At 41.1% G+C, this 10953-nt stretch overlaps 1 protein-coding gene across 2 annotated transcripts in view; it reads left to right on the top strand.

Annotated features, from left to right (window-relative positions):
* Window positions 1-937: 937 nt before the first annotated feature.
* The window catches only part of ZBTB5 (zinc finger and BTB domain containing 5), a 28348-nt gene continuing 18332 nt past the window's right edge, over window positions 938-10953 (top strand). The window contains exon 1 of one of the 2 annotated variants that reach the window (XM_029603060.1): window positions 938-1046. The gene's annotated coding sequence lies outside the window, so the exon portion shown is untranslated. Of the gene's footprint in view, window positions 1089-10953 lie in introns of both variants that reach the window. The other variant, XM_029603055.1, reaches the window with a different exon arrangement.

Genomic DNA, 10953 nt, shown 5'->3' with positions numbered 1-10953 from the left:
GTCCACGCCAGTCAAGGCTACCAGACTGAGGACACTCTACTGAGTATGGGACCGCACGGTAGTATCACGTCAGGAAGCAAGCGGTGCTACTTAGATATCTCCTTTTCAACTTTTATTTTTTTTTCTCATAGGCAGTCCCTTGAAGGGAAATGCATGTCCACTATCTGCTGGAGAATGAAAATACTAGCGGGCTGATGACGGCGTGGGACTACATAGCTGTGAGCTCAGCTTTTGCCCTGTAGCCATCTGCTAGCAGAGGTGCATAACCCACTGGTTGGGCTTGACCTTCCCGAAACCGTAAGGAAGACTCGTTACATAATTATATTGGTGAACCTTAAGCTATTCACTGAAAGAATTCCATTATCAGTTACTTTAATCCGGGAGGCCCTCGATAAATTATATCATGAACACAGCCTCTCACTGAGATAAGCAGAGCTAACGACTAACACACAGGAAATAAGCAGCACGTCGCTGTTTCCCTCCATACGAGCAGAAATTCAGTATAGACGTGATCATGTTTACACCGGATCTCCTCTTCTGCCCAGAGAGGCGGCTCACGTTACAAGCAGAAACCGTGCTCTCAGCCAACGTAAGCTCCTCTACCAAAGGACAGTCTGCGCCCAACCATCTAATTCCTTCTCATTAGAGGGAGGAATTCTAAATAACTAACTTTGGAAGACTTCTCTCTTTAATATGTAAATAAAATAATAAGATCAGAAAATTCAAATGAGAAAGGCTGAAAGAGCCATGACAAACTGAAGGAGAACCTATTACATCCGCATTTCGCTCTTCCGGGCCCACGCAAGTGACGTAACTACGCACGCCTGCGCGCGGGCCGAGGAGACCCCATCACGTCACTGGCGGAGTGGGGCGTAACACAGCGGACATAGAGTGGGGAAGGGGTGACTCCTCCCACCACCATACACATTTTCCGGATTGTCAGGATACTTATTGGCTGCACTTTCTTTTCCCCACCCCTTGGTGGTGTCGTCAGTTCCGGTTGGCGGAGAGACCGTTGTGGGCGCCGCCGCGGAGAGGGGCCAGAGGTGAGAGTGAAGAGAAAGCTTTGGAGCTTGCGAGCTGTGCCGGTGAGAGACCCCGGGAAGATGGGAGGGCGCTGGATCTCGGGAGTCAGGCATTGGTGTTCAGTAGGTGCTAGCGGTGGATGTGTGTGCGCGCGCAGGCGTAGTGAAGCCTTCACTCCCTCCCCCGCCCTCGGGGGGTGTCTTTGTGGCTCCGCAGCTCTAGCCACCTTACAACTGTAATATAAGCGTTGGGTGTCAGTCCCTGCTGAGGCCCCACTCAGTCCTCTCCTCCCTCCCTTCTTGTTTTGGGTTTATATGTAAACATGCTAGTTCGGAAAGGAGTGCCTTGACAGTTATAAACCACAGGAAGAGCAATGCTGAGTGTTGTGACAGACAATGTACCTAGAGAGCAGCTTGACTCGCAGCTTCAGGGAGAATAGACAAGAGAAGCATCTTATAGTCAGAAGAAGTCGTTAGAAAGGGAAATCGGGAAACGGTTATTCTGATTCTCTTCAGAACAGAGAGAAAAGTATGGAAGGGGGGGGGGGGTTGGTAGCAGTAGTGATGTAAACATTATGGAAATCTTGAATGTTGCAGAAAAGTATTCATTTTTCATACTGAGAATATAATAATTTGGGTAGAATCTTACAGCTCATCTTTAATCGGATCAACATAAGTATCCAGAGATGATGATGTATGTGAGCTTTGAAAGATCATATGGTTCACTTTTTCAGATATCTGCATGTAGTGAAAGGACTGTGGGGCGGCATTCAGAAGGTCTTTTAGGTGACTGCAGTATTGCCTTGTCCACCATTCTGAATTGAAAATCGGGTTTGCTGAGCTCCCATTCGTCATGACTAGGATTTAGGTGGCCCCCTTCTTCCATCCTTGATCCACTACATCTACACCTGACAATGGCAAAGAGCAGATGAACTGTGGTAGGATTAAGAAGGTTGAGGGAGGTGATCCATCTTTATGTACCCTTAAGTATTCTGTTAACAGAACTCCTATACAGCTATGAAGGTGGGATGAAAGTCTCGGTATGGCACCTGTAGGGGGGGGATAAAGAAGACAATTTTCATGTCTCATACAAAAGTAAACAAATGTCTGAAGGGGTATCAGGTACCTGAGTAGGCTTTGTTTACTTAATATGCTCAAACATGAGCTACAAGTCTACACACTTTTTTAAAAAAAAAGATTTTCACACTTTATATACAATTAAAAAGGAGATACAGACTCATCTATCAATGTAGGATTATACAGCCTCTTTGTCCAGACCTGGGGGGGGGGGGGGGGAGAATACATGATTTTGAGTATTTACTATGAAGGAAAGTACAGAGTACAGGAAGAGTGGCAAAGGATCCCAAAAGAGGGGGGAAACATATTTTAGTGGGGACTTTTTTCTCAGGGGAATAGAATATATTTTAGGACAGAAGATGTGCCATTCAGGGTTAGAGGCCAGTCTTGGGTCATTAGGAAGTGCCCAGCAGATCCCAAAGAGTAGATCCAATTCCTTATTGCTCACATCCAGGAATAATCAGTGGCTTTCTTTGAGTTCAGCTGGCTAATAATTGTATATGAACTTTTCCTCTAGGAGCTTGTCTAAACCTTTTAAACCTGGCAATACTAGATGCCGTGATCACATCCTTTGGCAACCAGTTTTGCAACTTAACTGTAGAATTTGTTGCCAGAGGGTCAAGGCACCTAGTTTAGCCAGGTTTAAAAGTGGTGTGGACAAGTTGGGGCATGAAAGGAGGGAAACAAGGTGGTTAAATGCCTGCTGGGTTCCATGGCTAGGATGGATACAAAGCATGTTGTAATTGGGACTTAATTTGTAGACAAAAAGGATGTGGAACTGTGCAGTGGGCAGAGCTGAACTCTGTCTCCTAAACTCGCACACATGTGAACACATTCTTCACACTTTTCCTCTTCCTTATCCCAGTGATGTCATACCCGGCCCTCCATAGTGCTCAAACCCCCCCCCCCCCCCCCCAACCCCAGTCATTCTTTGCCCATTAGTGCTCAGTAACCACTGGTGGGTAAAGGACAACTGGAGGTTGAACACTTGGAGGCTGCAGATGGAGGGAGACTGAGGTGAGGAAGAGGACAGTAGAGAGAACAGGGCCCTTTTTCTCTACCCTAAGAACATAAATTGCCATGCTGGGTAGACCAAGAGTCCATCAAGCCCAGCATCCTGTTTCCAACAGAGGGCAAACCAGGCCACAAGAACCTGGCAAGTACCCAAACACCAAGAAGATCCCATGCTACTGACTGAATTAATAGCAGTGGCTATTCCCTAAGTAAACTTGATTAATAGCAATTAATGGACTTCTAATCCAAAAACATATCCAAACCTATTTTGAACCGAGCTACACTAACTGCACTAACCACATTCTCTGGCAACAAATTCCAGAGCTTAATTGTGCATTGAGTGAAAAATAATTTTCTCTGAGTTTTAAATGTGCTACTTGCTACATGGAATGCCCCCTAGTCCTTGTATTATCCGAAAGTGTAAATAACGGATTCACATCTACTCGTTCAAGACCTCTATCATATCTCCCCTCAGCCGTCTCTTCTCCAAGCTGAACAGTCCTAACCTCTTCAGCCTTTCCTCATAGGGGAGCTGTTCCATCATTTTGGTAGCTCTTCTCTGTACTTTCTCTATCGCAACTATATCTTTTTTTTGAGATGCAGCGACCAGAATTGTACACAGTATTCAAGGTGTGGTCTCACCATGGAGCAATACCAAGGCATTATGACATTTTCTGTTTTATTAACCATTCCCTTTTTAATTCCTAACGTTCAGTTTGCTTTTTTGACTGCTGCAGCACACTGAGCTGACGATTTCAAAGTATTATCCACTATGATACCTAGATCTTTTTCCTGGGCGGTAGTTCCTAATATGGAACCCAACATTGTGTAATTATAGCATGGGTTATTTTTTCCTATATGCATCACCTTGCACTTATCCACATTGGGCATCCAAATGGCAGATGAAGTTTAATCTTCCCTGGTTTTCATCCTCTCTGCCCTGGTGATTCTGGTTCTCTATCCCAAGTCCCCACCCCCATGATTCCTCCAGTGGTCTTTATCTCCCCCAATGATCCTGGAGCCCCCAAGTCTCACCTCCAATCCATGGTGATTCTTGAGCCCCTTCAGTCACTAATTCCCTCTTCCTGGAAAAATATCCTCTCCAGCAAGTCTCACCCTCCCTCCTTTTAGAGCTGGAATCAGATGGCTATCCTCTGAATTGGGGGTGGAGGCAGACTGGTATGCATCACCCACTCTTCTCAAACAGGGTAGGGGAGAGTCTGGAATTCAAAAGTGAATCATGTTCTTTGCCTCCTTGGGTGGGGGCCCCCCCCCACCCAAGGAGGCAAAGAACATGAGGAGAATTAAGGGGGCAACACCCTCTAATCCCCTTTCCTCCCCTCATTTACTCTTTCTCTGCCCCCCTCCAATTGCCTTACTCAGACTCCCTCCACTCCTATCTCACTCATACTTCAAAGTCCCTCCAATCCTCTGATTCACATCTCACAACTTTGATCCCCTTGTGCATTCTTTTGCCATTCCCCCCCCCCCCCCACACATCCCCTCACTCATTTGCCATCCCTTCCTCTGATCTCCTCAAGCACTCTTGCTCCCACATCTCACTCTATTTTCCTCTGATCCCTTCATTCACTCTTCTCCCCCACCCCCACCTATTGCCTCACTCGCTTTCTTACCTCTTCCTGCTTCCCTTAAGTGTTCACCAGTGGCAAAGATGGCAGAGCCTAGGAAACCAGCACAGTAAGCAGCAACCTGGTCAAGAAGATGACATACCTAATAGCAGAAGTAGTGGAACTGACCGGCATTCACCACGTGTCTTTGACCTTGGAAATTATTCCTCAAGGCCTTCTCTGTTGTGCCAGGAAATTGTACAAAAATCAAGGCCATGTGACTGCCCCATCTCATGCTTTGCTTTGCTTCTTCTGGGGTCTGGAGAGAGCCAGAAATGATCCATGCCACTGTCAACTCTGCTCCGTTTCTGCAGGGAAGCCAGAACTGATTTACACCACCAGCTCTTTTCTGTTTCCTTGGGTACCAGAAAAAAGGTTGCAAAAGTTAATTCCGAGTTGTTTCACCAGAAATAAAGTGCTGAGTAACAGACACAAAAAGGGGGTTGAATTAGTGCAAGTTTGAAACTTGTGAGCTGTAATGCCTATCAAGGCAAGTGTTGAAGCCTTGATGACTGGCACTTTTGCTTATAAGCTTCAAATTTGTAGTAATTCAAATCCTTTTTGCGTCTCTTGGATGCTCTGCAGTTTCTTCTTCAGCAGTACCCTTTCCCTTCCTGTTCCTTAAACAGGAGAGTAGGGGCTGAATTAGAGAGTAAAGTGGCTGTTCTCTACTCATCCTGCTCCTCTTCCCTGAAGGCTGCCTGAAGGGGGAGGGCTGAAGCAGCACACCCCTGCTGCTTTGCCTCTTAAGTCTGAAAAGAAGTGGTGGAGCTGCAGTTCAGGCTGTGCCCCCACAAATTTGAGGGCTGGTTTAATTACTAAGGGAAAAGGAAGGTAGGGAGGCAAAACTGTCTAACCTCTAACCGGGGACAAGTAACAAGACTAGTAAAGTGTGGCAGTGGTCAGAAAAGCAAACAGTGTTAGGAATTATTAGGCAAGGAATGGAGAATAAAACATAGAATGTGATAATACCTTTGTATCACTCCATGGTGAGACTACACCTGGCGAATTGGGTACAATTTAGGTTACTACAGCTCAAAAGATATAGCTGAAATAGAAAGTGTATAGAGAAGGGCAACCAAAATGATAAAGGGGATGGAAAGGCTAAAGAGATTAAGGTTGTTCAGCTTGAAGAAGACAGCTGAGGCAGGATATGATAAAGGTCTATAAAATCAGGAATGGAATAGAAAGGATAGATGTAAATCAGTTGTTTACACTTTCAAAAAATACAAAGACAAGGGGACGTTCCATGAAGAAAGGAAGTAGCACTCTGGAATTCACTGCTGGAGGATGTAGTAAGGCAGCTGGTGTATCTGGGTTTAAAAAAGGTTTCAACAAGTTCTTAGTGGAAAAGTCCATAAACTCTTATTAAAAAGGCAGACTTAGGGAAAGCCTCTGCTTATACATGGGTATAAGCATCATGGAATCTTTGTACTATTTGGGATCATGCCTGGTACAAGTAATCTGGATTAACCACTATTGGAAACAGGATACTGGGCTTGTTGGACCCTTGGCTGACCCAGTATGGCAGTTCTTATGATGTTTGGTGAGTTACGTATGTGATAATATTGATGGTCTTTCTTATATCTGATATGTAAGAATCAAATACAAATATATAGAAGAGACTACAGCAGAGGTGTAACTTTATGCAAAAGATGGGGAACAGTGCATGTATTAGACAATAAAACCAACCATGTTTTCACCAAAAGTGATATAGGCATGTCATAGTATTTTCTGTACTAATTGTAAAACAAAAACTTTGCCAAAATCCTTTTGCAGATGTAGGGTATAGCCTTCCTTTCTCAAACAGATGCAGACTATCCTTTTTGTTTAGTCCTTCCAGTTAGAGCTCCAGTCTCCAAGTAAATCATACTCCTTTTTCTTGCAACAGTCATTCAACTAAGCGTAGAAGCTCTTGAAGTATAGCATCTTGTTTTTCATTATGGATTGTTACTAATTGTCTTGATTAGTAATCAATATTTCCCAGCTATCCTTGTCTGGTCTTCACTTTTCTTTTTTTTTTTTTAACTTTAATTTGAAAATGCCCTTCTCTATCCCATGCCATCTTCTGCTGACATTGAAGTATCTATTTCTTTCTGTTTATCTACCAGGCCTTCCTGCCTACAAAGAGTAGTTTTTATATCAAGTTTGCACTCTTTTTCCCTATTCACTTCCTCTGGGATTGACTTCAAACTATTTGGGGCATCTTATATCCTTAAATGAACACTTATTGTCCTGAATTTTCTGACATTTAGAATACATGTGACTGGGTGCCTCTGTATATGCTTACCCACACTTATCATCTAAAGCATATCTAATAGTATATAAGCGAGATGGGTTGTGATATGTTCTTGTTTTGACTTTATATTGTACTCAGACCATGGTTGAGAGAGAACAGTGATGTGTAAAGTTCCATATTTTCTTCCTTTGTTATTTTTTTTTGGGGGGGGGGGGGGGATTTAGTTTCTTATCCCATTTTAATATACATTTGGGTATCTCATGAACACTGTCCTCCTTTTGAAGTCCTATAAATTCTGTGATTGTTTTTTGTTGTTTTTTTTAACTGCAATCATTTGATCTTTCCAACTAGTATATATTTTTCTCCATTTCCTAAAATTCACTCTAAATTAACTTTTACCAGATTTGTAACTTATGTTAAGTAGATCCTTAAATATTTTAGCTTTTAGAGGCCCAAATTAGTGGACAGTGGGGAGCCTGTATCCCTTCATTTATTAGGATAGGCAGCATTTCTGAACTAGTTAAATGTATTATGTCCTTAGTGGTGTCTACATTTTTGTGGTGTTCTCCTGCTTTGGGAGGCTACATTTAATGGGTCTGATTTACTAAGGATTTTTTCCCATTTTAAACTATGGAGAAAAAAGCTTAATAATTCTCGTCATTTGATGAGTCACTGTTGTTTATTTAATATTTATTCTCATGTTCTGAAACTCCGTTTATTGTAACGCCTCACTGCGATTGTTTTGTTTTATGTAAACCGACCTGATTTGATATTTGTATCGAGAACGTCGGTATATAAAAATGCTAAATAAATAAATAAATAAATAATAAATTAGAACCCATGTCATCTATATTTAATGCATTCCTTTTTTATTTTTTATTTATTTCTCCCTTATCCTTTTTTGATATTCTTACATCTGCCAATGGTTCTGTTAGTAGCACATGGAGTGCTATGGAGGGCATCCTTGCTAGATACCCGCTACCCAAGTCAAATGCTCTGGATATGTTTCCATTAGCAGAATTTTGTGGATGGATGTTTATACATAGAAAATGCAAAGGAGTGGAAATATATTTAGAAAACAGGTAACAGGCAAACATTTTTAGGACCCAGGGATTTTTTTTTTTTGTTGCTATTTTGTTTATTTTTGTTTGCCTCTTCCTTATTTTGCTTTGTTTCTATTGCATTTTTATATATATTTTTTTAGTTATTCTCTTATTTTTTTGCTTTTCTGAATTTTAGGCACCCAGGTGACATGAATCCTGGGATTTTGCCAGCGGTGAAGATATTAATTTGAAGAAATTGAGGAACAATTCCTTTTGTAGCATGACCTCTTTTAGGAAATCCCATGCCACCCAATCAAATGCTCTGTGTGTGTGAAATGAGCACTGTGGGTTCTTGGTTTTGGCCTTACGCTTTTAATAATACTTAATATGTGGAACAGTTTGTCTTGGGCTTCTGTCTTGAAAAAAGCCTATTGATTATTTTATATAATTTTAGATACTTCAGATTTGTCTGCATTCATCACAATATTCGAGTTGGAATATACTCGTGTCTGTCTATCTTATGTATAAGGCGATTTTGAGACCAAAATCCATTGAAATGCATTGAGCCGTGTATAAGTCTAGGTTTAAAATGCGTGATCTATCGAAGATAAAAATTCAAGAAGAGGCATGTCTGAATTTAAAAGATGTTGTGTAGCACAACCAGAGTTAGTTGCACAAGTAATGCACTTACCACCACTCCATTTTGGCGATTCACATGTATGTACATACATGTCTCAGTGACCTTACAGTATACATGGAAAAACAGGTATATGTACATAAGTCAAACCGGCTCTTTTGGACATTTTTCCATCATAAATTTGTCAATTTATACATGAGTACATTAGATACAAAATGCTAGAAGCTTAGTAGGTATCTTCATGACAATATTAAGGAAAAGTACTGGATGATATGAAAGATAGTCTGTTATTATAAATGAGTATGATGGCAGCTTTACACACTGTCCAGAGGGCTAACATATCAGGAAGTATGTTCCTATTTGTCAGTTCTATAAAAAGCCATCTGGTTCAGGGCTTTTCCTATCTATTATTATTATTATTTTTTTTAAAGAGCATAACTTGCTGCACTTCTGCAGGGGAAACAATTGTCTCCAGCATCTGGTAATCCTAGTTCTTTTCAGCTTGTCCAAATAGTCATGTAATTGTGCTTTACTGACTGAAGTTTGATTATGTATAGATTTTGATAAAAGCCAGCAACTTCCCCAGGGATGTTAGACTCTTTCCCCCTGCTATATTTTTGTTATGTATGGGTTTGATCTTGTATTTGTTTAGTTAGCATTATATCAGATGTATTTTTCTTTCTTTGAGCTTCCAAAAGTATTCTGTTTTGGATGTGAGCAGATTACTCAAATGACCCTTTTGTTGTAAACAGTTAAAACAGGACTGAATTGGATCAGTCCCTCTTATACTATCCCTCTAATTGTAGTATCTTTTGCACTTCTTTTAATTTTCCTATCATTGTTATATGACCTTTTTAATACCACCTTCCAACATTGTTATCTTAATGTTTTATTTTTATATTAGATTTGCTGCTTTTCTTCCCTCACTGTACTACATTTATTTATGCAATAATATAGCACATTTTCTGATACATTGGGCAGTTAATGTGTTAGAAAATTGATACATCTAGAACTAAATACAAAAATTCTATATGCCAACTTGGTATTAAAGCAAACCTAAATGTTTGTATTACTGTCTTTGTACATATGTAAAGAGACAAAACAAAGTGGTTTACTTGAAGTTGCAAGATTCTCCAGAAACTGGAGCTGGTAGTTAACTTGGCTAGTTAATCTATGAACTGAAGTAGAGAGTCAGAAATAGCCACAATTTGAATACTAAGTTGAGCAGAACTGTGGTAGGGAGATACTATAACACTAAGTATAAGACCAGCAAGGCAGACTGTTTAATCACAATGAGCATTAGAAATCTGCTTATGTCCATTTTGTGGCATGACATTTTGAAAAACACTAGAATCGGCTTGCCAGACTGAGAAAGCACTTCAAATATTATTTCATTGGGGAAAAATAGTTTTAAGCCACAAGAAGTATCCAGATTGAATGAGTGAGGTCATGTGATCATATGGGTTATCAAACATTTATTATTTTTGACACACTGAGCTCAGCTATTTGTTACGTATAGGGTTTAAATTATGTACAGTGTTTGAAAATTTCCTCCAGAATTTACAGGCCAAGGAGAAAATGCACTTGCCAGCTACTCCTGCAGCTGCTTGCTTCTCCTCCCCCCCCCTCCCCCTCCAAAATCATTTATTTTGAAGAGGTGGCTAGTGATAGGAATGCACTGTGAGTGGATTTCTTCACTGGCTAGTACAATGCCGTCTCTCCCTTCCTTCCTCCACTTCCCATGTCACACAAATGCAGTCCTTTTTTTCTCCTTTGCTCTCCTCCACACATCTATCTGCTGTAGCTCTCTGTATCCTCCAAACCCTGAAAGGGAACAAAGACACAACCGGCTGTGGGGCCCCAATTAGGGCTGAAGACTCCACTGCCTCTTCTGGAAAGCAAAAAGACTCTCTTGCAGGGGTGGCCAACTCTGGTTCTCGAGAGCCACAAACAGGCCTAGTTTTCTGGATATTCATAACTAATATGCATGGATATTTGCATACAGTGGAGGCAGTGGATGCAAATCTTATCCCATGTAAATTTATTGTGGATATCCTGAAAACCAGGCCTGTCTTTCTGGCTCTTGAGGACTGGAGTTAGCCGCCCTTGCTCTATTATCTCATGCATGAGAAGAATTGGGCAAGTGTAATTTTCAAACCCTTATTCTGTAACATACTTGTTTTTAGATTTGCATAAATAAGGATATTTTTGTATTTGAGGCTTTTATTTTACTTTGAATATTTGACTGTTCTGTGTATTTAAGTACTGTTCTCTGGATGTTGCTCCATTA

This window comes from Rhinatrema bivittatum, chromosome 1 (assembly GCF_901001135.1).
Source record: "Rhinatrema bivittatum chromosome 1, aRhiBiv1.1, whole genome shotgun sequence".
Classification (NCBI taxonomy): domain Eukaryota; kingdom Metazoa; phylum Chordata; class Amphibia; order Gymnophiona; family Rhinatrematidae; genus Rhinatrema; species Rhinatrema bivittatum.
This window is presented reverse-complemented; position numbering and strand designations above follow the sequence as displayed.